The 27,575-nt window shown below is 47.9% G+C and overlaps 1 protein-coding gene across 4 annotated transcripts in view; it reads right to left on the reverse strand.

Annotated features, from left to right (window-relative positions):
* Window positions 1-27,575, reverse strand: part of GIGYF1 (GRB10 interacting GYF protein 1) — a 1,784,248-nt gene that overhangs the window by 1,347,988 nt on the left and 408,685 nt on the right. The gene's annotated exons all lie outside the window — the stretch shown is intronic.

The following is a 27,575-nucleotide window of genomic DNA, read 5'->3' on the forward strand; positions in this document are numbered from 1 at the left end:
TTATAGTTTTGAGTGCCTGTATTAAGAGATCTGCGTCCAACTTTTGGCCCGTTTTGCCCAATTTAGTTTTGGACATTGCCGACGGCAGGGGTCTTCCTCCCCACAGCAAAATCTCACATGTCTCCTACGGATATGGAGCTGTCAAGGAAACAATTGTAACGTGACAATCATTGGTACCTCACTGTCCTCATCTTTAACCTCCAGTCTTGAACCAACTATCCTCTCACTCCCTTCTCCCCTTTTCACAAACCTTCCCAACCCTGGCTCTCTTCACACCTTGTGTCCATGCGCCACCTCCTCCGACGCCTCGAACAACGCTGGATCAAATCCCCTTCTCGGACTAATCAATCCTCTTATTTATCATATCATTCTCTCTACGACTCCTGCCTCTCAGCTGCCATACACTCCTACTACTCTAGCCTCCTCCACTCACAAGCCTCTCATCCTCGTCGCATCTTCCAGACCCTCTCTCGGCTTCTCTCCCCTTCCACGAACTCTCCCCTCTCTCCCTCTGACTTCACCAACTTCTTCTCATCCAAAATCCTCTCTTTGCCAGAACATCCTCTCCTCCCTTCTTCCCCCCACCCCTTTCTCCAGCTCTGCCAGCTTGTCCACCCTTTCTCCCATCACCCCTGCATGCGTCTCCCACCTGTCCAAAACTCACCCTACTGCTGCCCCCTATATCCCCATCCCCACCTCCCTCATCCCCAAAATTTACCCCCTCCTTATTCCCTACTTAACCACCATTTTCAACATCTGTCTCTCCTCCGCCACCTTTCCTTCAGCTTTCAAACATGCTACCATAATCCCTATCCTGAAGAAACCTTCTGCTAACCCTATCGTTGCCTCCAACATCCGGCCAATCTCCCTTCTCCCCTTTATTTCCAAGCTCCGAGTGCCTTGCCTACTCAACTTTCTGCTTTCGTCTCATCCCACTCCCTCCTCCCTGCCTCTCAATCTGGTTTCCGCCCTAAACACTCCACTGATGCAGCCCTCATCTATGTCCTCAACTCTCTCCTCACTGCTCGCTACGCTAAGCAATCTTCAATTCTCATCCTCCTTGATCTTTCTGCAGCTTTTGATACTGTAGATCTGTAGATCACCCCTCAATTCTTAGCACTCTGTCCTCCTTCAGCTTCAAAGATTCTGTTCTCTCATGGCTCACCTCTTACCTCTCCAATCGATCCTTCACCGTCTCCTGGGGCGGCCGCACCTCCTCCAGCCTCCCCCCTCAACTATGGCGTCCCTCGGGATTCCGTGTTGGACCCTTTCTTTTCTCTCTATACCTTCATTCTCTCTCCAGTCATTTCTTCTTTCCGCATTTCCCACCACTTCTATGCTGATGACACCCAACTCTTTCTTTCCTTCTCTTCCTTCACATCTGACCTCCACCTCACTCTTTCTTCCTGCCTCACGGCCATAAAAGATTGGATGTCATCCCACTTTCTTTCCCTAAACACTGACAAGACTGAGGTGCTTTTCTTCCCTCCTAATACTCTCGCCCCTTCTCCCCCTCCCTTCATCCGCTTTCCACCTTCCAACCTCCCCATATCTTCCCATGCCCGCAATTTCAGCCTCCACCTCGACTCCTCTCTCCTTCTCCAACCACATCTCTCTAACCTCTCGAGCTTGTCAGTACCACCTCTATAACATCTGCAAGATCTGCACCTCTCTCACATTCCATGCTTCCAAACTCCGAATCTCCTCCCACCTCTTCTACTGGTGCTCCTCTCTCCTCTTTGGACTCCCTGTCTCTCACCTAACTCCCCTAAAATCCATCTACCACTCCTCTATCTGTATACTCTATGCCTCCTCGGCCCTCGAGACTCTTTCTTTCTCTCTCTCTCTCTACGTGGCTGGTATCCCTTCCTCTCAACTGAAATTTCAATTCCTGTCTTGTCTTGAAATCTCTCCATGACCTGGCGCCCCCCTACCTTTCCTCCCTCTCTGTTTTATTACCTGTTCATGTTTGTAAAATGATCTCTCTTTGTATCCATTATATTGTAAAGCGCTATATAAATTCAATAAACAAAGCAGACAAGAGTCGTCAACTGAAGCCTTCTGAAGTAGCGGTAGTCTCACCAAGAGTATATGTAGCACAGTGATTTGTTCTGCGCTCCTTCAAGGTACTCTGTTTGGAAGGTACCTTTTGCACAAGCAGTGCATATCCTTCCAATGGAACCAAATATGACAACTAAGGCTAAATGTAAAACTTGTATGCTCCAATGGAGCCAAGGAGAACAAGCAAGCTACTTGGTGGAAAGCAATGCAAGCTTAGAGACATTCTCAAAAGGCCATGTGCATTTAACTTCCAATCTCCACCTCCCACACTAACTACTGTGCAACTACCTGCTAGTGTCGAGCACAATATTCTAGTCACCTCTGTTCCGACACGATTAAACTTGAAAGAGTGAATGCCCTCTTGATTCTCCTGTGAATATAGATAGCAGAAACAAACGATAACCTAGAACTCTGCAAGTGTGTCCAAACTAATGCAGGACAACAAAAAAAAAAACAATTTGAGGACAACGCTTTAAGGATAATGGGCACCTGCACATGTAGGATAGGGATAGTGTGAAGAAGCACTCAAACAATAGGTGGTGGCCTACACAAAGCATGTGGTACACCAAGAGACTTTGTCCTTCCATCGGAGGACCAGTAACTTAGTTGGCTGATTGGCGACGTGTGCCTCTTTAACGGGCAAGCAATCATGAGCAAAACTGACCATTCATGATCCTCTATCAAACTCAGTTACTGGTCTGATGGAAGGACAGAGTCTCTTGGTGGACCACACAAGACACCTCATTTGCCTTGACAAAGACCCTTCCTTAGGTCGAAATACATATTGGCTGATTTTCCCAAATGCCGCAGTTTGTTTCAATAGTTGAAAACTGCACCACTTCAGATGTGAAGGCTTCTCTAGCATCTTTGTAGAACAAAAATTGAAAATGTTGATTAATACAGCATTAACTGGCCAAAAAAACCACTGTTCCTACCTACCATGTTCACCAAGTGCGCATAGTTGTCTTTGGTGTCCTCTTTACCCTCTAAAATTACTAATCTGTGGTAAATTGCAATCCATTGAACATATTTAAGGGTTTATAGTGAGTAGTCGAATGACAATGTCGAAAGTCATAATGTCTTAAAAATTTCTTTTTTTTTAAAAAAAAGTCAAAAAAAATGTTGAATTTCTTTTTTTGGTTGCTTTTTATCCGAAATGGGGGGGTTCCCCCCAACCCCCTTTAGTATTTTTTTGTTTTACCTCATTTTTTTACCTCCGAAACCCAAAAAATATAAGTAAAAAAAAAAAGCATTCAATTTTGTTTCTTTCGACATAATGTTTTCGACTTATTCACTGCCTACCATATTTAAGCATGCCCACAACAATAGACATCTGAAATTTAAAGCATGTGTATAATTGTACATTGTTTAATCTTACATTTTTATTTTTTATTTTAGGGCAACAGAACATGATATTGAGGAAGACGGTACACGGTATATGAAAACCTTGGTGGAGAAACATTTGAGGTCATTCTTCCCTCACCTTACCCAAAAAGGTTTTTCAACATCAGACCATTAAATAACAAATTACTTATCTCTCGGTAATGTCATTTCTGATGGATGTTACATGGATTCCCCCCATGTAGGATATCCCCATGCTAGTGAAGCTGCTCTATGGAAACTTTCAAAACCACCAAGGTGTGCAGTGCAGCTCTGAGTCAGTGCATTGAAACACCCCTACACACCTCGTGCCGGATAGGACGTCAGAGCCAGTATATATAGAAGCGTCGCAACCAGTGACCTCAGAGCTACCCTTTTTCCCCTAGCTGAGGGACAGTCAAACCAATGGTGTGCTCGCTTCCTGCAAGAAGAGCAGGTAGGGAGGGCGATGAGGAATCACTGGGAGGAACATCCATCAGAACGAACATTACTGAGAGGTAAGTCATTTGTACTTCTAATGGATGCCTTCCTCCCACAGATTACTCATCTATGATAGGACTCCCAAAGCAGCACTTACACCTGGAGCAGGAAGGAAGCAAGACCACCACTTAAACCAGAAAACTCTGGAGGAATGCCCTACCAAACTGGGCCTCCTGGCCTGCAAGGAAATCCAAGCAGTAATGCTTATCAAACAGGTGCAAAGACTCCCAAATTGCTGCCTGGCAAATCCCCATGGCAGGGACACCTCTGCAGGTCAGAGGTGGCCTAAACTCATCCCTCCCAGCCAGATCGTAGCATTTTGAAATGCAGAGAATTGTCCACCTGGACAGGGTCCAGGTAGTAACAGCCCAGTCAGCAGCAGTTTAATCAAGGAAAAGCTGGTCATCTTTCCTAACCACTATAGTACGAGACATGCAGAACTTCAGGGGCCATAACCAGTCAATCTGATGGACTTGTTACTCCGCCTTGAAGGGTGAGGTAGAAGAGAAAAACGCAGGAAGATGGATCTTCTGAGAGAGATGAAAACGGGGACCACCTTTGGCAGAAAGGAGGGTCTCGCTCTCAAAGAAACCTACATCCTGAAATTAAAACATTAGAAAAACGTACAGTGTCTGGAGCTCACTCACCAGTCTCACAGAAGTGATGGCAACAAAGAACATCACCTTACGGGTGAGCAAACTAATAGAGCATGAATCAAGGGGCTCAAACTAAGAACCCACAAGAAATGGTAAAACAAAATTCAAATCACACACCAGAACCACAAACTGGCAGGGAGCAAAGTGGTTACACAAACCCTGCAAGAACTGCATAAACAATGAGGATAGTGAAAAATGAGCCATTTTCCAGGGACCTCTTCAACATTGAAATTGTGGCGAGGTAACCCTTGACAATGCTAATCGACAGGCACGTTTGGACCAAGGAAATCAGAAAATGGAACAGGTTTGGGACTAATATTCTATACTCTGGCCTGGTGGACAGATGTATAGTAGGCCACCCTAGTATGACCGGGATAACTCTGGGGGCTGGAGCCAAACCAGTTCAAGATAGGTGGAGTGGTCTAGGCTATGTCTCAAGAGGTGGTGATCTTGTAAGGAGTCCCCAATGAGCGCGCACACACAGTGCAACATCAGGAATAACACTTAGACATTCAGTTCTAAAAATACAGTTGTGTGAGGCTGGAAAAAATGAAGATAGGGTATCTGAGTTTCAAGTGGTAGACGGCAAGCTGTTTTAACAAAAGTATCCCCAACGTTCTAGTGCTTGTGCAAACAAGCAGGCAAAGCCAAACTATAAACATTTCCAAAAGATATCAAAACTTTTTAAAGGAAATTAGGGGTTCAGGCAAGTATTGCTGAAACTCGCCCTCATACTCAGATTCTTCTTAGGACTTGGTCGCTTTTCCTGCCATCAGCTTCAGCCCTTGATGCCCAGAGACTGCAGGTTTGAGCACTTCTCCAGTCAGCGACTAATGCTGGTGCAAGGTTTTCAGAATGGAGAAAAACTCGATACAGAACTCGATGCAGAACCCAATGCAGAACCCTCTTTCAGCAATGGACTGGAGGCAGGAAAGCAGTTTCGGACGACGGTCACCGATGCACAGCGACTCAAGAGGAATCACTTGCCGCAGTCAGACCTTGCCTATCTCGGGTCCCCTTGGTGCTAGGACCATGAGATGCCGCAGAGGCACGTCTTATAGGACATGCCGAGGATTTCCCAAGTTCCAGGCCTCAACTCGGAACAGCGACATATGCAGCATGGTAGCCCAAAATTCTGAGCTGGTTAGCCATTGGGCTGATTCAGCAGCACTTCTGAAGGCTCTTATTGGTACGGCTCCGAGCAAACTTCGAGAATGGATGTTCCCGCCACTACAAGTGGTGCAACTCTTTCGCAGGACGGCTGAAGATCACCTATAAGACTGGGCTCTTCCAGGACAGTAGAAGTTGGTTGTCAGTCCTTACAATGGGTTCACAGCCTCCTCGAAAGTCTTGCAGCTGAACAGGATACTTGGCTCCTTCGGTTTCTTCCAGGATCACTCTAGGGTGGGTGCAGGGGTACTCTTCTAATTCGAAAAGCCAGGTAAGAGTGAAATTCCCACCAGCCAAAGACAGATCTGGCCTACACAGGCACAATTTATGAATACCACTCGCACACCGAAACCAGTTCGAGGATTGGGATTAGACAGTCCCAACCCACTTTCTGGCAGCAAACACCCATGGGCCCTGCAGTAGCGCACCAAAAGCCTCTGCTTTCCCGTGCACTGGAAATCCATATAAGGATTTTCCTGGCCTCACAAGTCAGGAAGAAGCGCTTAAAGACGTGAGGGCCAAGGAACAAATTAAAAACAATGTGGCACGGCCATGTTGGGACACTAGCCACATTTGCTAGACAAACATGGTAAAGCTAAAGTAAAATACACCAAAAAATAGCTAAAAGTAACTGCAGCCACCAGCTTGTCCCTTAGGCGGTTTTTGGTTACTCTAGCTTTGTCTGAGTGTTAGTCTTGGGCAAAATCATAAGTGTACCGCTTTGTACAATGATATAAAAGTTACCAAAATTAGTAACAAAGTAACAAGACTAATGGAAACAACGTTTCCTAGTAATGACAGCCTGCAGGACATGTCAGTTTCCCCCAAGACAAATGAGCAAAGGCCAGTGTAGAGAAGCTTAAGGCTTCACTGCAAAAGAAGCATGTCGGAATCAAAAATAAAAGCAAAAGGTTTTGGGGTCCATAAAACAGGATAAAGGAACCAGGACTATCTGCACCAAATCAAAAATGTACAGCACTTGTAGGCAGAAACTGAGATTTTTCCTTCCTTCCATTTTAATGGACAACAAAACATTTTGCTTTTCCTTTTTATCCTTCCCTATACATTTTACAGTGCAGTGAATAAGCTTTGCTACACTGCCTTTTTCTCATCTTTTATGGGGAAACAGACATGTCCTTCAGGCTGTCAGCACCGGGAAACATTGTTTCACTTAGTCTTATTACTTTGCTACTACTTTTAGTAACTTATCACTTGTGATAACTTCTTCTACAATGCAGTACCATGGGGTGAACTTTTGTTTTTGCCCTAGACTAACACTCATAGGATTTTTGGTTCCTCTAGGTGGACTAAATGGACAAGCTGGTGGCAGCAGCGACTTACCACTTGTTTGTGCTGTGTGTGTGTGTCTAGTTCTGCTATTGGGAGTTTCTAATCTTAACAGTCTTTTGGGATAAGAAGACCTCCTGCACCCACTCTAGGGAGATCCTGAAGGCGCCACAACTCCTGTCCAGCTGTGATACCTGTGAGGAGACCTGAAGGAGGCCTGTCGACCAACTTCTGCTACTGTCCTGGAAGACTTCAATCTTGCTGTCGATCTTCAGGAGTCCCGCGAGGGAGCTGCGACCCGTGGAGGGAACATCCATTCCTGATGTCTGCTCGTTACCCTGCAAAGAGCCTTCGGATGTGCCCCGGGACTGCCCAGCTCAAAGTGCAGCGATATTTCAGAATCTTTGCATTAAGGGGACCCGAGATAGGAGGAAATGTCTGAAAGCGACAAGTCAGTCCCTTTAAGATCACTATGCTGCAGCGACCGCTGTCCAAAACAGCTTACCTGAGTAGAGTCTCGTCCTGAGGAGTCCTGCATAGTGTTTTTGCTGCACTCTGCTACTGAGTCTCCGTGCACCAGCCAAAGACACTGACTGGAGATCTGCTCGAACCTGCAAACCCTGTGAATCAAGGACTGAGTGTTATTGTGGGAAAAGTGACCTCGTACCTTCTATTGATCTGGGGGGGGGGGGGTGTTGGTGGGGTAGAGTTACTTGCCGATAAACAGCCTTTAAAAAAGTTTTGCTAACCTTTTTCTAAAACATGTACAATAAGTTGGGTTTGCATTGCTTACTCGAGCAAGCCGTTCTGAAAGTTTAGGACACTTTGGTTATTTAGAATAACTTGTCATCTAACCCTTGGAATCGTTCACTGGACCCCAGAGACCCTACCTTCATGTTATCCAGCGTTACAAACTGTGTCTGAACCTTTCCTGAACGTTTGGGCAGAAGGCCCCAGACAATTTAGGGAAGGACTTTTGAAGTTAGGACTAATTCTCTGTGGACGTCTAATGCATAAACTTATCTACATTTTCCATTGCAGGGATTGATCTGTATTATGCCCTACTCTAGTGTCTATATGGGATACATTATTCACCATAATCGTATTTCTGATGCGCGTATCCAGTACACCCAGTTTCGGCACGGCCAGTTGGCGACTGGATGTTTTGTCATGCCATTATGTGCATATACTGGGAGGGTTATTTCACCTGTGAAAATGCAGGGCGACAATTTCACAGCCTCAGATGGATGCCTCATGTCTCAGTGATGGCTGTTGCATGAAACTGTTTGAAAGTTGATAAACAGGTTGTATGATAGCAATATTGTATGAGCATATGTAACTAAAAGGGCAAATGGCAGGCGTGGAACACTAGGTCCATTGAATTCACAATTCCATGCCTGATAAACACACTGGACTTCGCTCTGAAAGCACTTGTCATCTTTAGAGATATTGGCTATGTCAAAGCTCTTTTTATGTGGCCGCGCCGGGCTACAATCGGGATGGGAAAAAAAAACAGTCCTTCCAACCTCCAAAAGCATTTTCGCAGCTACTTCCCACACCTCCCTCCTGAACTCCTCCTCTCAGCATTCACATTCTTCCTTCGCATACATGCCCTTGTTGTCCATTTTCGTGTGATAGTGGAAATAGCAGGAAAGCACAGCCACTCTCCCCGAGGTATCCATTTCAAGCAGGACATTTCGGTGCTGCCAGTTCGGCGCGGGCTGCTGTGCCGATCCGGCTCCTGCGCCGAACTCGCCACGCCGAAATGTCCTCCTCTGTGCGTATCTGCTTAGATTCACATGCTATGCATAGGCCAACATCTAGTGGAAGCTGCAGAGTATTACAGTTGTTTTCAAAACTCGAAAAGGGACCTTGAAAGGGCGTGCCAGTAATACTATCCCTAGTGTGATGTCCGCTTGTGGAATCTGCTAAAATCACATGCTATGCACAGATTAGCGGGCAGTGTTAGGAGGTGGTGGGTTGTGAGAGGGTCCAACGGCAAATAGATGTTTAAGAACTGCTTGCCCCACCTTGGTGTTTGCTTTAGAATGTCAATGCAGTAGTGCTGAGTGAAAATGTGTACTGTGCCCCATGTAGCTGCTTTGCAAATAGTGTCCAGCGGGACGTTTGCGTTAAAGGCCAAAGTACCTCCTGCACCCCTTACGGAGTGAGCACTTGGTGTGAAAGGCAGTGTTTTGCTTGATAAAGAGTAACAGAGCTGTATGCATCTGACTATCCATCTGGAGATGGCATTTTTGGAAATGCAGTCTCCTTCTCTGCCTGGTGCTACGGAGACAAACAGTTGGTCTATTTTCCTGAGCAGTCTGGTCTTGTTTACATAGTAAAGGACCACCCTCCTTACATCTAGTGTATTGAGATTCTTCTCAGTTGAGCTTGTTGGGTTCTGAAAGAAGGCCAGTAGTTCAATAAGACATGCATTACTTACCTTAAAAGCAATTTCTGATGCTTGTTAATCTAATTAGAATCACATGCTGTGCATATAGTCCGGCATATAGTGTTCACCGCAGAGTATTGCATCTGGTCTTTTGAGAATCGAAAGGGGATCCCGACATGGGCGTGCCTGTAACACTATCCCTAACGTGACGTGTAGTGTATGCAAAATCCCTCATGCGTCGAGGTCCATACGAAACTATTATGCTGCCGTGAGGGAGCCTATGACCATCGTGAGTACGGAGAAGAGAAGTAGTAAGACGTCTATGTTCCTTCCATCCGAGCAGGGAGGAAGAGTGGGCACATGTGAATCTAAGCAGATACAATCATCAGAAATGCTTTTACGCTAAGTAATGTATGTCTTCTGATGCTTGTTAATCTGCTTAGAATCACATGCTTTGCATAGACTAGAAAGCAGTACCCGGAGTTGGAGGTGGGGTGTGAGAAGGAACAGTAGAGAAAAGATGTCTTAGAACTGCCTATCCCACCTGAGAATCAGACCTAGAATGTGTCAAGGCAATAGCATTTTGTAAAGGTGTGTACAGAACTCCAGGTTGCCGCTTTGCAAATGGACTCTAGGGGAACATTTGCAATGAATGCTATGGAAGCCCCAGTGCCTTGAGTAGAATGTGCTCTCGGCTCGAAGGCCAGTTCTCTCTTAGCAAGAGAAACAGTGTGATGCATTTAACAATCCACCTAGAGATAGTAGATTAGGAGACTGGGTCTCCTTCTCTACCTGCTGCCACTGAAACGAAAAACTGACTTGTTTATCTTAGTGGTCAAGTTATTTCCGTGTAAAACATGACTACTCTGCGTACATCAAGTGTGTGCAGGCTTCTTTCTCCCATGTTTGAGGGGTTCTGAAGGAACGTTGGTAGTTCAATAGATTGGTTCACATGGAACTTTGAAATGAATTTAGGTGCAAACCTAGGGTGAGTGCACAGAACCACCTTCTCCTCTGAACTGTTACAAAGGGGTCAGAACTGAGCGCTTGTAGTTCACTTACTCTTCTAATGGAAGTGAAAGCTAATAAAAGGCAGTCTTGTAGGTGAGATCTTTGAGACTTGCTTTATGCATGGGCTCGAAAGGAGACCCCATAAATCTAGTCAACACCACATTCAGGTCCCATCCGGGAGTGTTAAACAAAGTTTGTATGCAGTAACCTCTGGAACCACTACACACAACTAGGACTACAGGTGTAAGCAAAACCAACCTTTGGTCAAAGTCTGTACCACACAGTTTTTGGTAGCGAGCTGAGCAGCCAGGCTTCTCAAGAGGGAATGTGAGCTTGTAAGGGTGTTACACAAAGGTCTACAATTCCATCAAGGTGTCTTGGTAAAACACTTCTTAATTTATTACACAATCATTTATAAAGCATTCACTAAATGAGGCAACCAATTTCACACAGATTATACTAAAATACTGATTAGTAAGCAGTTGAGCTCCCTTGAAGTTCGAGCCAAATAGAAATGAAGTAGGAGAAAAAAGGCATAAGTTAATAAAACGTATATTAGTTACTTTAAAACAGTGCAAATAATTTGAGCTCACCAGAGGAGTTGATTCAATGCAATAGGTAGGCCAAAGTCAATGCGCTAGTTTCTTGTACAAGTAAAAATGGTTCGGTATTTAAAACAGAAAAATCTTTGCCACGGTTCTTAGAAGTAGCTCACAAAGAAAAGTTTGTATGTCGGGTCACAAACCGACTAGGCCTGCAAGTTGCCAAAGTTAAATTAACTTTTGCGGTGAGAGGTAAGTTCATGGTCGGGTTTTCACAGTACCTTATACTGAAGAAATGTTCCTGCAGATCTCGCTGTTCCTGAGCCTCAGTCGTGGGGACAAGAGGGAGGACTTCGAGGGAGTCCTGCACTGCACGGGGAAAGATCATAAAGGTGGCAAATTGGCAAATCTTCGATTCTGGTTGCTGTTCTTCAAGCATAAAAGCTGGTGTCTTTCTCCCTGGTTAATCCTAACCAGCTCCGAGAACGGTATCCAGGTGGCTTACGAGTTGATTGGTCCTATCAACTCAAATGAAGAAGTAGTCTGTGAAGGGGCTTCTCTGTCGAGATGAACTTGGCGATACGGACCTGCAGCAGGGCTTCACCGGGCAAACCTAGGGTCCAGTAGTTGCAGCAGCCGTCCTCTTCCAGCTAGTCTTCGGTTCTTTCGTTCCAGTGGTTGACTGCCTTCCAAGCCAAGAGACTCACCTTTTATCCAGTTTTCTCCCATTCATTCCAGCCTAGCTGCCCCTCACCCAGCAGGGTGGCCGTCCTTGCCGGACAGTCAGCCAGCCAATCACACCAGAGTGCATTTGGGTCTCCTAGGAGACTAAGCATAGGGAGTTTCGGGCATCTCCCTCACTTCCTGCCCACCCCAGACACTCAGACGCGGTCCTCAGTAGGAAAACCCGCCAAAAGGCATAGATACAAAGGGACCAAACCTAGCATTGCTCGCAGAGACAAACTCTAGGACCTTTCCAAAAAGAAATGGCGAAAAGAGAACATCGCGACCTTTGGTAAAAAAATAAAAATAAAAAAATAAAAATAAAAAAAAAAAAAGAAAAAAGGGGGGGGCTCAGGCGCCCTCTTGAAAAACATGGCTCCGGCGGTTTTTAGCTACTGGTGTTCGCGGGCGGGAAACATCATGGTAGTTCTCCGCAAAACCACAGCCACCAACCATTTCAATAGGAAAGGGTAGCATTTGACTGCTACATGAGTTTCTAGACACAGGGGATACTAGGTAACCCCTCCAGCACTCTATTGTAAGATAGTGTGTGCTGGGTCTAGGAATTTAAAAAGACTAGTAAAGTCAATTTAACTTTACATTCTCTGGGAAACAGTAGTTTATCCCAGAGAAGATATTTAAACCTTCAGACAGCCTAAAAAGCTTCCCTGTGTAACTGCACGGAGGGTGCTGTGTAAACGCATGAAAAGATGATGCCTATGGAGTTCTTAAAATACCATAATCAAAGAAAACAAGAGAAAAAAACATCAAATCACGAGAGTGGGAGAAAAAAGGCTCACCCTCTACAGGTTATACAATCATGTCCTCAAAATCCAGCAAAGTTGCTGGGGATCTTTAAGGTGAAGGGAATTCGCACATTTATGAGAATTCTCCCCAACAGGGAGCTGGGTTAGAAATAGGAGGGTGAATTATCTTCAATCCTTCCATGAAAGCCTTAATAACTGGTATCTTCCACCACAACTCCTTCTGTTGTGATGTAGTATAGGCTGAAAGAGCAGCTAAGTGAACCTTTAGAGAGTTAAAGACCAGGCCCAAGTCAAATAAATTAATCCGGTACAAAACAATACGAGTAGGAGAGCAGTCAATGGGGTTGATGCTCAGAGTTGCACCAGATGACAAAACGCTTCCACTTACTAGAATAGCAATATCTTGTGTTAGGTTTTCTTGCCTCCCTGAGTATGTCCATACATCTGAGGGAGTTGTAGGTGCCAAAACTAGGACTTCAGGAGCCAGGCCGCTAAGTTCAATGTCTGCGGGCATGGGTGAAGTGTCTCCCCTTGGTCTTGCGACAACATGTTGTACGGGCAAGGCAGTTTCATCAGAGGAGATTGAGATATCTCCATCAGATGAGCGAACCAGGGTTGGCGGGCCCACGTGGAGGCCAACAATATCATTGTTACTGGTTCCTGGTGCATCTTGTGCACTATCTTGAAAAGGGGAGTCGGGGCTGGATGACCATGTTATCCAGAGTCCGTTCCCCTTGCAACGGTTCTGGGGGTACCTGGAGGCGTAACCTTGGCATCGAGAGTTCTCCAGAGATGCAAACAAGTCTATCTCTGGAAAACCTCATTCCGCGAAGCTTTGGAGACAATGTCTTCGTATAGTCGCCATTCATACTCTATTGGTAGTGGGAAATTTCTGCCGAGTATGTATGCCGGGAGATTGAGTTCCCCTGGAACATGCTGAGACAGCATAAACGTTGTTTGAGATCCCAATTGCAAATGTTATGGGTCAGTTTGGACAGCCCTGGAGAGTGAGTGCCCTCTTGTTAAGATATTACATGGCCGTGGCGCTGTATGTGAGGATCAGGACCGTCTTTCCCAGCAGTTAAGTTTGAAAAGCTTTCAGCGCTTTGAATACCACCAACAGTTCCCACAGGTTTATGTGTTTGGATGCTATGTCCGACGACCAAACTCTTTGCACTGTCCGTTGAAGCAGTTCAGCTCCCCACCCTGTGAGAGATGCGTCTGTAGTTAGAGTGGCCTCCACTACGGCAGTGGTGAAGGATTTCCCTTTCAAGAGGTTCTCCCTCGACCACCACCGTAGCGAGAGAACGAGGGCTGGCGAGACAACCACTAGATCATCCCATTGTCCGCTGGCCTGATACCACTGGCTGTTGAGCCACTCCTGCAATGGACGCAAGCGCGCATGAGGAACCAAATAAATACATGACACCATCATTCCTTGCGTACCGTCACCTCTCGAAAGGCTACATATTGAGGGATTTGAAACTGCATGTTTTGACCCTCTCGTTGGAGGGGAAGACGAGGCCGTCCTTTGTTCGAATTAGAGCCCCTAGGAACTGCTTGACCTGACTGGGGTCTCGGCTGGATTTCTTATCGTTGATGGTGAATCCCAGACTGAATAAAAGATCTATTTTTCTTTGGGTATTTGACAGACAGGTTTCATAAGAGTCCGCTGTTATGAGCCAGTCGTCGAGGTAAGAATAAACCAGGATGGATTGACTGCGCAGGTGTGCGCTGCCACTGCTAGTACCTTTGTAAATACCCTTGGTGCGGAGGCCATGCCGAAGGGTAGTACCTTGAATTGATAGTGTTGTCTTCCATCATGAATCTGAGGTATTTTCTGTACGCCAGCAACATTGAAACATGAATATATGCATCTTTCATGTCCAGTGTCGCCATGTAATCCCCCTATGAGAGCAGGGGAATTACTTCCTGCAGAGTGACTATACAGAACTTTTGTGGCTTTACAAAATGTGTTTGCCCGGTGCAGATCTAATACAGGGCGCATGGTGAGATCCTTTTTGGGTACAAGGAAGTACACTGAATAAATACCCTTGTTTGCCTGTGAAAGAGGTACGACCTCTATGGCTTCCTTTTCTTGTAGTGTCTCGACTTCCTGAAGGATACGAAGATGATCTGGTGTCAGTCGTCTTGCGCATGGAGGTGTGAACGTTGGGGACCGGCAGAACTCTATACAGTACCGGTGGGCCACGGTCTTCAGCACCCACTGGTCTGTAGTTACCTTCTCCCATGCATGAAGGAATGTTAGCAGGTCCCCTACTGGAGAGGAATGGGAGGGGACATGGATCTTTGGGTCATTTTGAACCCGAGGCCTGGGATCCTCTGGGGGTAGAGTTCCAGCACCTTCCTTTCTCACGACGCTGACTCCTTGGGGATACGATGTGGTGTATCCGCTGGTTCCTTGTGGAGAGAAGCAACTGTTTCCTGAGGTGTACTGGTTTTGAGGGAAACGTTGGCCACGAAAAAAGGCGTCTGGACCCAGTTCCTCGCCTTGTGGAGGGCTTTTGTGCGATTTGACATAGCGTCTTGAGGGTGTTGTGCTCCTTTGCGGTCTCGAGAGCTTCTTCGACCGCTCTTCCAGATAGGGTGGGTGGATTCTTCAAAGGGTTTATTAATAAGTCACACTTGAGTTTCTGGCTTGAACCCAGAGTTTCTTAGCCACACGTGTCTGTTTAGGAGAATGTGCTGAGCCAACGATCGACCTGCTGTCTAAGCGGACTCCAAAGTGTTCTTAAGTATACTTTGGTTTACTTATCTACCCTCGGTTAACGCAGACAGAAGAGTCTGTAGCGGTTTAGGAACCTCCTGCAGGCCTTGCTGTAACATGGCCCATTGAGTGTCCGCGTAGCTGGCCAACAAGGTAGTATTGTTAGCGATGGGCATAGAAAAACTGCTGCTGCTGTGACCCTCTTTCCTAGGGCGTAACGTCTTTTACATTATGTCAGGTGGTGCCTCCCCGGTTGACCGGGGAACCCCTGCCCTCTTCCTTGTAGTGGTCACCACGAGTGAGTCTGGGGTGGAGTGACCTCCGATATAAAGGGGATCAGAAGGGGAAGGCCGAAATCCCTTTTCAATCCTTGGATTAACTGCTCGTGAGGGCGAGGGAGCCAGATGCTTTTTAATTGAGTTTAGAAGAGGAGTAGCCTGGCTGGCCGGCGGTTTCTCTTTAAGAATGTCCTCTACAAAGTCAGCCTGAGGAACAGCTTCAGTGGTGGCAATCTTGAAATGTTCTGCTTTGCGCAACATGGCATTAAAAGTCATTTCCTTGTCCACTGGAGAGGGCCGTCTAGTGGGAGTTGTCTGTGGGGAATCTAAACACAGGGCATCAGGATCTGGTGAAGAATTTGGAGACTGCCAAAGCAGAGGGTCACCCATATCCAAGTTTTACCCCCACCCCTCTGTGGGATCATGCAAGTCCTCAGGATCAATGAAATTATCATTATCCTGATTGTCTGCAGGAATCTCCGTCTCAGTGAGGTCGCAAGTGCACACATCCTCCTCCTGAGAGGGATCAAAGAGTCTTGGAAATGTAGCCACAGGGGTCTTAAGGTCTTCTTCCTGTGGTCTCTTGCGGGTGGATTGCTCAGAGAGGGTTACAAACATGTAAAGCCTCTCCATACAATTCTCAAACGTTTCCCTAGTCCAACCAGAAGACCTAGGAGGGGTCTAGAGGTGGAAAGGGCTCTTGAATACGATCCTCTGACGCCAAAGAACAAGTTACTTTCTTACCTGGTAACGTTCTTTCGATGGGATGGTCCGACGACGTATTCCATATCTATGACATGTAATCACCACAGCTGTGCTGCTTCGGAAACTTTTCCGGCGTCTGCGTCCTGCGTCGATGACGTCGATGCGCCGACGTCGAGGACCTCCTCCGACGTCCGACGTCATCCGATGTGATAAGTAGGACGCACGACGCCCGTAGCCTCAGTTGTAGTTTTTTCCCCCCAGAACGTGTGACATAAGTCAACTGCCAGTCAGACACAAAGCCTTGCTGAACGTAAGCTGCAATCGCAAAAGAAATTCTGCAGCGGGGAAGGCAGGGCGGGAGCGATATGTAATACGTCGTCGGACCATCCCATCGAAAGAACGTTACCAGGTAAGAAAGTAACTTGTTCTTCGAGGGGATTGGGTCCTCCGACGTATTCCATATCTATGACAGACTCCCAAAGCAGTACCAAAACAAGGAGGAGGGAAAGAATTTAGAAGCAAAATTTTAGAATAGCCAATCAAATAGCAGAGCAAAGGACCGCCTTGCCAAAGGCCAGATCCTGCCCTCTGATGGAATCGAGGGAATAATGCCGTACAAATGTATGTACTGAAGCCCAGGTGGCTGCATCACAGATGTTGCGAATAGGAACACCCCTCTGCAGGGCAGTAGATGCAGCCACACCCCTGGTAGAATGGGCCCGCAAGCCAGCTGGTGGGTCCTTACCCGCCAAGCGGTAACACTCCGAGATGGCCAAAATAATCCAGCGGGACAAAGTCTGTTTCGTCACAGCTTGCCCCAAACGCTTTCCAGCGTAACCAATAAAGAGTTGATCGTCCACTCTGACCCGGGACATGCGTGAAACATAAAAGCTTAAAGCTCTCCTAGGATCAAGCCTATGGAGCCTCTCCTCTTCCTTACCAGGATGCGGAGGAGGATAGAATGCCGGAAGAACAACCTTCTGGGCTAAATGAAATTCCGTCACTACCTTCAGAAGAAAAGAAGGACGAACTCGAAGGACAACCCTGTCCTTGTGAAAAACAGTGAAGGGTGGCTTAACTGAAAGTGCCTGTAACTCACTCACTCTGCGAGCGGAAGTAACCGCAACTAAAAACACAGTTTTCAGAGTTAACAGCCTCAAAGGGCAAGAATGTAAAGGCTCAAACGGAGCACCCATAAGAAACCTAAGAACAAGGTTTAAATCCCAACCGGGCACCAGGAAAGGTGACGGAGGGAACACATTAGTGAGCCCTTTCAGAAACTGTGAAATTAAAGGGATTTTAAAGTAAGAACACTCTTCAGACGAGCGCTTAAAGATGGACAGCGCCGCCAGGTAACCTTTAATGGTATCCACTTGCAAGCCCCTGTGGGCCAGAGAAAGCAAAAAGGACAGAACCATGGGGATGTCACATACAAAAGGATCCACATTCCGAACTCTGCACCAGTCGCAGAACTTACGCCAACGGCAACGGTACAGAGACTTCGTTGCTGGCCTACGGGCCGAAAGCAACACCTCCATCACGTCTTCAGGGAGGTCCCAATCCATATACCTCAACCTTTCAGAAGCCAAGCATGAAGGTTGAGGGATCCGATCTCTGGATGGAGAACCTGACCCCCCTCCCGTGAGAGCAGATCGTCTCGGTAGGGAAGACGACGTGGAGGGCAGATGGACAAGTCGAGAAGGTCCGGGTACCACGTCCTCCGAGCCCACGCCGGAGCAATGAGGATCATCCGGGAACCGAACTTCCGTAACCTCCGCAGCACTTGCGGGATGACGGGGACTGGAGGAAACGCGTACCGAGGGCGGCACCTGAACCGGGTCCGACATCCTGCCGGAGGACTGCGACCATTGCGTCTTGAGTGCCCACTGCAAAGATCTCATTCGCAGGCGAGCCTCTGGCACCAGGAGAATGCAGGGTGCCATGAGGCCGAGCAACCTCAAGAACTCGAACGCTGGGAGCGTCTGGGCAAGCTGAAACTTGTGCACCATCTGCTGAATGTGAAGAGCCCTCACCTGGGGAGGAAAACACTGCCCCAGGGAAGTGTCGAGCACTGCTCCGATGTACTGGAGCCTCTGTGTTGGCGTCAAATGGGACTTCTTTAAAGTGAGGGAGAAGCCCAGCCTTTGAAGGGAGTGGCAGGTGACGGACAGATGATCCAGGACTTGCTCGGGGGAGCTCCCCCTGATCAACCAATCGTCCAGGTAGGGGTAGACGTGAATCCCCCCCTTGCCTGAGATGCGCTGCCACCACCACCATGAGCTTGGTGAAAACCCTCGGGGCGGAGGTCAATCCGAACGGCAGGACCCGAAACAAAGTGCGAGTCGCCAACCGCGAACCTCAGGTACTTCTTGTGCTTGGGATGGATCGGCACATGGAAGTAAGCATCCTTGAGGTCGAGTGACACCAACCAGTCCTGAAGCTGAAGGGCCTGGAGGACTTGAGAGAGAGTAACCATCTTGAACTTGTCCTTCCTGAGGCGTTTGTTCAAACCGCGCAAGTCCATGATGGGTCTCAATCCCCCGTCTTTCTTGGAAATCAAAAAATAAGGGGAATACCATCCCTTGTTCCTCTCCGCAACAGGCACCAGTTCTATAGCGCCTTTCTCCAGCAGGGCTTGAATTTCCTGCGCAAGGAGCGGATCCGGACACTTCTAAGAGAGGTTCCCCGGTGGATTGTCGCGAGGCCTGTGCCAAAAGGGAAGACAGTAGCCGTGGGTTATGATCTGCAGAACCCACACATCTGAAGTAATGGCTTGCCACTCTACAAGATGCTGCGCCAGCCTTCCCCCCAACCGGCGAACCATGGGACCTGGCCTCATGGCTGAGTAGGAGCGGCTGCGGCGTTACCTGAGGGCAAAGAGGCAACTGCCCGAGCGGCCTTGGCACCACGGGTACCCTGTCGTCCACCTCTGGTACCCCTGCGTTGGCCTCTGACTGCCAGCTCCTCTCGCTTTACTGAAGGACGAGTAATAGCGAAAGGAACCACCCCTCCACTGCTGTCCCCTAGGTCGAAAAGGCGGAGGTTGGCGAACTGCAGCGCCCAACGACTTCGCTGCAGCTTTTGAGGTCTGCAACCTCTCAAGGCTCTCGTCAGCCTTGCTGCCAAAAAGGTGTTCACCGTCAAAGGGCATGTTGAGGAGCCGGGACTGCACATCAGGAGCAAACCCCGACTTCCGCAACCACGCAAACCTGCGTATCACGGTGCTCGCCAGACCCGACTGAACGGACTCACACATGGCATCCTTACCATCCTGGACCATAGCAAGGAAACCATCCCGTTCATCCCCTTCGGGAATATGTTCAGCCGCTAACGCAACACAGTTCCACAGAGTGTGCGTGAAACGTGACAAGGCACAAATGGAGTTGGCCGCCTGAAGCGCCATACCACCAGAAGAAAACACTTTCTTCGCCCAGCCATCAAAACGTTTGTCGTCCCTATCAGGAGGGATGGTAGGGTACGACGCCTGCTTTGCCGGGGCCGTGGCCGCCTGCACCACCAAACTTTCCAGAGTGGGGTGCCTGGTCAAGTAGCAGGGGTCGCTACTGGCTGGACGGTATTTACGCGACAAGGATCTGCCCACCGCCGGGAGACTCTCCGGAGCAGTCCAAGCCGCCGCCACCCTTCTCTGTAAATTCATATGGAACGGCAGTACCGGGTCAGTTGGGGGACCAACATCAAGGATGTCCGTCAGATCATCCTGCACAAACTCCCCTGGGGGAGCAGACCATCCCAGATACTCAGAAACCCTAGCCATAAGGCGCCGGTACGAGGAATCGGCATGGGAGCCAGGCTCAGGCCTACAAAATTCCACCTCCGGAGAGGTGTCCAGTCCACTGGCATCATGCAGTGACTGCCTCAAATCGTCAAACTGACTATGGCCCGAGACAATTTCATCTGGCACCTGACTAGGAACCAGGCCATCAGAATCCTCATCCGCCTCTGAAATATATTCCAGGTGGCGAAAAGGCACCCGAGAGTGCTTGCTCTTAACCAGAGCCTTCCTAGGGGGTACACCCGTGACACGGGGCACCTCCGACACGAAAGGCGTCGATGGCGTCGAGCGATTCGGCGCCGACGTCGAGAAAACCGGCAACGGCGCCGAGAGGATCGGCGTCGACGAAATCGGCGTCGACGTCAGATGCAGCGCCTCCAGTATCGGCGGCGTCGACACAGCCCTCGAAGCCGGAGCCCCGAGCGTGTCCCTCGACGAACTGATCGTCGACGACTTCCTCGAAGCCGGAGCCTCGAGAAAGCCTGTCGACGCCTCAGACGTCGATGTCTTCCTCGAAGACTGCACAGGAGCACACGGTCTCGAACGCGTCGAGGACCGGGACCTGGAACGGGTACGGCGAGAACGAGTCTCCTTGTCCGAACGGGACCGCTCCCGTGACTCGTGCCGACCACTCTTGCGAGCGGTGTCTCTCGACCTCTCACGGCCGACCCCACTCGGGGGCGCGGACGGCTGAGTACCCTGCGACTCAAGAATCGCCAACATTTTCTTCCCGAAGGAAGCCCATTCCTCCGGCGTCGCACGGCTGGTGGGGTAACCGACGTGCCGGGCAGAATCCTCGGAAGAGGACCTGGAAGGCGACCGGTGACGGCGCTTCCGAGAATGCCTCGAAGAGGCTGAGGAGTGGCGAGACCCACTCCTAGAAGAAGACCGACGAGACCTCCGACGATGACGCGGAGAGTCACCCCTCGAATCATCCGTCGAAAGCCCCGCCGACTTCGACTTCCGGGGCTTGGACACCCGACCTACCGACAACAACTTACGTTCGCGTAAGGCTTTGGACGTGAGCGACTGGCAGTCGATACAGTCATCCGTGTCGTGGGCCTCCCCGAGGCACCAGAGGCAGGCGTCGTGCGAGTCAGTCACCGACATCTTGGACCCACACTCCCCGCACTTCTTAAAGCCCGGACGCGGGGTTGAAGACGAAGTGGAAGACATCGCCGAAGGAAATTCACAAACGAACAGGTTCGAAGAACCAGAAAGAACAGAACTCCAAAGAGTCGAGGCTTAGAACCGAGAAACACGAAGCAACACGTTCGCGGAAAAAACGGAACTGAGGCTACGGGCGTCGTGCGTCCTACTTATCACATCGGATGACGCCGGACGAGGTCCTCGACGTCGGCGCATCGACGTCATCGACGCAGGACGCAGACGCCGGAAAAGATTTTTGTCTCAACGCCGAAGAAATACCTTTTTCGCCTTCCGAAAACTCTTCCCGGGAGACCAACAGAGGTTGCGTGTCCTGTGCTTCTCCTTAGGCTTGGCGGAGGGTTCTGGTATTTCCTTCAGCCTATCTTTGGGTTTCGACAAATCCTTGGGCTTCCCAGTCGGCGTCGTCAAATGCTTTGACTGTCGCTTCTGAGTGTCTGCCGAAACAATTCTCGCAATGTATGGTAATGTCCTCTGCAGTAGGGAGAAAAGGGTAGCGTGGGCCTGTGTTTGTGAAGTCTTCGGTGGAACCGAGGCCTTGTCGCCGCCAGATGCCTTCTTACGATGCGTCTCGACGGTTCTTGGAATATTGGGGGTAGCACCCTTCAATTGAGAGTGCCCGGTCGTTAGCTGCATCTGCGGATGCAGGGAGGTCTCCAATCCCGACGGTCGGCACGCATGGCCAAAACTTCCAGTGTGCACATTGGCGCTGTGGAACGCTTCAACTTCGAAGACTGGCTGGCGGTTGTGCGTTTAGTGAGTTGAGAGTGTTCGTCTTTGTCGCCGGGGTGTACATAATACAATATGTATTATTATCACTATTATTATAGAAGTGCCTGAGCCGTGCCTGGCGGGGCCTGGGACAGATGGCACGGAGTTGGAGCGCTCAACCGAAAGGTCAACAACCTCCAAGTCGGAGGCCTGCTCGTCACGGATGCCCTTGTCGCACTCGGCGGTTGAGTAAGCGGGAGAGCTTGACTCAGCCTTCGACATGTAGGGCGGCCACCGATTGACACGGCGCACCTTCAATGTCTTCGGACAGAGGAGCTTGCAAACCGCACAAACTTTTTCATCGTGATCGAGGGGCAATCAACGGTGACACCATCGACGCTGATCTCTCCAAGGTAATTTACCCTTGCAAATGGGGCAAACCCTAAATGGAGTACTCTCCATAGCTGAGGATAAGGAAAGTGATTAAGATCAAAGAGGAAACAGGAAGAAATGGGAAAGGCATTCTCAGATTTTACTGAAATGTCTCCCTACTGCGTAGGCAGGCTGGAAGGCCTGGCAACGCCGACTGGATTACTGTCCGAAGGTCCATGTAGGTTTTGACAGAGATCCGGAATAGCAGTCGATAGGTAGGACAGTCAGGGTGATCTTAAATGATATAATCTATTCAACCAAAGGTCGATGGGACAATTAACAATGTCTCTGTACGAGCTCCGCTTAAGGCGACCAGTATGTCGGGCAGAAAAAAACAATCTGTGGGACCTCAATGCGTGAAGGATTTTGGGTACACTACACGTCACGTTAGGGATAGTGTTACAGGCAAACCCATGTCAACGTCCCCTTTGGATTCTCGAAAGACAAGATGCAGTACTCCGCAGTGACCACTGGATGTCGGACTATATGCACACCATGTGATTCTAAGCAGAACAAGCATCAGAAATTGGTTTACATGAAATTTAGAAATAAACTTAGATCAAATCCTAGGGTGTGTTCTCAATACCAATTTGTCCTTGTGGATGACAAAGAATGGGTCTTGCACTATGATCTATTTTATTTATATCGCGCTCATACACAAGTGTTTCAGAGCGCGACATGCTTGAAGTTCACTGACTCTTATGGAGGTTATAGCCATCAAGAAAGCAGTCTTGTATGTGAGGTATTTAAGACTTGACTTCTGCATAGGCTGAAAGGGGGTCCCATGAGCTTTGCAAGTACTACATTGAGATCCCAGCCTGGTGGCGGGTTTGAAATAGGAGGGTGGCGTCTTTTCACTCCCTCCATGAATGCCTTAATGACAGGAACATTCCACCATGACACGCGAGAGGTGGTGTATGCTAATAAGGCCGTCAGGTGAACCTTTATAGAGTTAAACTAACCCATGAGTCTAGCAAGTGGAGCATGAATTGAAGAATATTGGATGGAGTACATTAAATGGGGTTTATTTGTTTAGACTGGCACCAAACTACAAATCTCCTCTGTTAAGGCAGAATTCTCAGAAATGTGCTAATTCCTCGCTACCTTAGAGAGCCCCAGCAACTTTGCTGGATTTTGAGGACTTGAAATTTTAACCTTGCGAGCGTGAGACCCTTTTCTCCCACTCATGTATTTTAATGTGATTTTGAACAAAGGGACCAAACATGGTTTGGCGTGCAGAGGAAACTCAAGGACCTTTCCACAAAGAAATGGCAAAAAAAGAAAACCAGGGCCATTTTGACAAAATGGGCACCCATGGGTGGTTTAATGCAGCTGTGAACGCAGCCCGCAGTAAAAACTCTATGGTAGTTAGAAGTAAACCACTGCCACCAACCATTAATTGTAGAAAGGCTAACATTAAATTGTTACATGAGAAACTAGACAAAGGGGATACTAAGTATACCCTCCAGCACCCTATTGAAAGAGTGTGAGAGTGCTGGGTCTAGAAAGTTACAAATGTAAATAGCCTCATTTCAACTTCACTGCTCTTGAAAACAGTGGTTTATCCAAGTGAAGGTAACCTTTGGGAAATCAGAATTCCCTGCGTCACTGCGAAGGTGCTACGTGTCACAATGTAAAAAGATGATGCCTATGGAGTTTGTCAGACTCCAAAACCACAAAGAAACAGTCTAAATCACAGTAAAATACATGGGAGAGTGGGAAAGATCTCACTTTCTCCAGGTTAAAAATTAGAAAAGTCCTAGAGTCCAGCAAATGTTCTGGGGGGCTCTAAGGTAGAGAGGAATGAGCACATTTCTCAGCATTCTCCCTAACACTCTGGGCATGATTCTGATGTAGAGAGGTGTTCCCACCCTTTTTCTTGTCGTGGCAACTACCAGTGAATCTGGTTTTAATTGGCCCCTGATGTAAAGGGGGTCTGTGGGCGCCACGTGGAACATTCCCTCAATAGGGAACAACTTACTTACCTCTAACTGTTCTCCAGCATGGATTTACATGCTCATGAATATTCCCAGTCAGGCTGGGACTCCTCTGTAAATAAAAATTTAAAAAAAGCGTTTCACTTCTGAATTGTCTTTCTCCTACCAACCAATCACTGGTCTCTGGGTCATACTCTCTCTCCCCCCCAGCCAATGAATGATCTCTATCTAAGCCCCTTCTCTGGCAGCCATCTTTAGATTTGTTAGAATGTAAAGTGGCAGTAGGACCGCAGAGGGGTAGGCAGGAGGGTTTGAATGTGAATCCATGCTAGAGAACAACAGTTACAGGTAAGTAACTTGTTCCTTCTCCAGCATGGGGTCTGGCATGGATTCACATTTTCATGATTAAAGAATACTTAGCTGTGCACACATGCACAACCACGGGAGGTGGCAAGGCTCAACATTAAGCATCTCTTACCTCCTCACCAGGCTCACCTTCAAGAGAACAGTGCTGCGCAGCACTGCTTGGCCGACTCTGGACTCCTCCCTGGAATCCCAGTCAAATCTCGTGAAGGTGTGAGCCGACCTCCCGTAGCAGCCCTGCAGATGTCCAGCAGGGGCACACCAGACAGGAATGCCGTAGTTGCAGCAATCGCTCTTGTCAAATGGGCTCTCAGAAGGCCAGGCAAGGGTCGGTTTGCCAACCGATGAAAATGGGTGATGAAGCCTGAGAGCCACCTGGAAATGGAAGCCTTGGAGAGGGCCTTCGCTTGGTTCACAGGGCCAAAGCTCACAAACAGCTGTGATGTCTTCCGAAAACATTTAGTGCGGTCAAAGTAGAACTTCAGCACTCTAGCCATATCCAGCGAGTGCAAAGTCCTCAACCGGCGACGGGAAGAAAACAGGTAACGCCAAGGGCTCGTTGAGATGGAAGTCCGACGACACCTTGGGCATGAAAAAGGGGTGTGTCCACAGCACCACCCTCGTCTCATGGAATGTCAAGTACAGTAGTTTACAAGGTAGAGCCTGAATCTCTCCCACTCGTCGTGCACAGGTGATAGCCCGGCATTATTGGCAAATGTCAACATTTGGACTTCAATAATGATCCGAGAAGCACTGATTTTGAAAAGCGTTTGTGTACTTGTTAGGACACTGTTTCTGAAGGTCAACTAAGGGCTTAGAAAAACCATTCAACTGAGGCAGTACAAGACTCCACTCTTGGTGTAAGGCTGTACCACCCGTGTTCATGGTAGCGTAGACAGAGCAGCCAGGCTCATTTTAGGAGGGAGAGGGCTGTAGAAGGAGTACAAATGAAATTGTAAAACAAATGGTCCAAAGAAACACAAACACTATGTATGTAAAAATAAATGATCTATTTAAATACAGGTAGGCCCAGATAAATCTAGGGTTAAGTACTATCACACATTATATGTAATCACAATTATAAAAACAAAACACTATACTTGAAGGTACACAGACCAAATTATAAACCTTATTTGGAACACCCAACAGTAATTCTAGGGAAGTCAGAACCTTTTCATACACATTCAGTATAGGTCACACCTATTCCTGGGGAGTAAAAACCAATGTTACTTTCACAAATACATTCAGTAATTAATGCAAGGGCATTAGACCCTACCAGTTGAACAGTGACTCAGCACAAATCAGTCAGTCAGTCAACTGGACAATATACTTGTTGTCAATAGTGGAATAACTATTCCAGGTACAGTAAAAACCTACAAGTACTTTTGTGATAACACAGTTAAACTAGGGGAGTAAAACATAAGGATGTAATATTAAATTACAGGTGCTTTTGAGATCAGTGAAACACAGATTGAGATAAGCAGTAAAGCTTGGAACTTATTTTTGGATGGCACACAGCTAGATCAAGGTAAGTAAAACCCATATACTTTTTTAATCTCACAAGGGGTCCAGGTTAGATATTTCCCAGCTATACAAGTAACTGATGTATGATTTATAAGGGACAGTTACAACCATAGACTCTGGGTTAGATAGCACAGGGAAGGTAAACCCTAATGTTAAACTTTACGGCATGACTCAGATATTCTAGGTAGGCAACAACCTAGTACAGCCTTATTCTGGACAGGCCAACAGCAATTCAGGGGAAGCAAGACCCAGTTGAGGGACACTCATACAATTATCCTATCAGGACTATCTGGTGATACCAACAGTTGGAGGACACTCCTACAATTACCCTGCAGGAAAAATCTGGTGAAACCAACGCATTACTTTTGGGAAGAGGCACAACTTAATCACAGGTGAGTAATATACCTACACATCTATTTCTATTAGAATGGCAAAACAGTTTAAGGAAAGAAAGATGTTAACCAAACTTTTAAGAATTTTGCATCACACATCCAAGGTAAGTAAGAACTTTTGTAACTTTTCACCCTTAGAATTACAATTACCAACTAACTTTTAAACACTTATTTTATTTATAGGCAAAAGGCCCAATCCCTTAAATGTCTTTCCCTTATTCTTGAAGCACAAGAGTTCAGTGGCAGAAGGGGGAGGGAGCTGGCAGGAGGTCACTAGGATCTAGTGTCCAACAGGCAGCGCCAGGATAGTTCCTTAGGAAGACTGGGCAAACCGGTGAGTAGTTTACTTCTAGGTTTAGAAGAGCGTCCAGGGGCTTCACAGAAGACACCCTAGCAGGATTCTAGCCGTTGGACTGGGTGCACTGTATGAGAGACCTCCCCATAAACACCCCACAGCTACACAGAAATCCTAAGAGACTTAAGCTAAGTACATACCCAAGCAAACAGTACCTCAGCATTGAAGATTTTGCAGCAGGACGACATCAGGTTCTGCAGCCAAATACCCAGTCAGTGGAATCCTTGTCGTGGTGACTGGAAACAAGACCTCAGAAAGAACTTTGCAGCAGGAATCGACGAAGAAGGCTCTAGGCAAGGTTTTCCTCGCAGCTGAATGCGGTTCTGCGGATTTGTCGCCTTTTCAAGGAGCACAGAAGACAGAAAATCACGGTTGAATTCTCGTTGTTACAAAGGTCCAGCACTCTGTTGAGAGGAATTTCCAGACTCTATTCGTGTCTCTGAAGATCCACCAGGATGCCCACGAAGTTTCAGCGAGATTCTGAACTCGGAAGAAACAGTGGCTCAGGGTCCCAGAATATTGGGGTATTGCAACAACGCAAGGTTGCAGCAATGTGTGGGATGGCTCAAAATGCAGTCCTCTTGAGTCTGTTGGGTCTCACTACGCTCTGGGTCAGGGTCGTCGTTTTTTCGGAGACCCCAGGTCGATTGGAAGGAAGGGCTACAGCAGGCTCAGGTTACACAGCAAGTTCTCCGGTCGCTGGAAATAGTTTCAGCCG

This window comes from Ambystoma mexicanum, chromosome 1p (genome assembly GCF_040938575.1).
Source record: "Ambystoma mexicanum isolate Mex_15411 chromosome 1p, UKY_AmexF1_1, whole genome shotgun sequence".
Lineage (NCBI taxonomy): Eukaryota > Metazoa > Chordata > Amphibia > Caudata > Ambystomatidae > Ambystoma > Ambystoma mexicanum.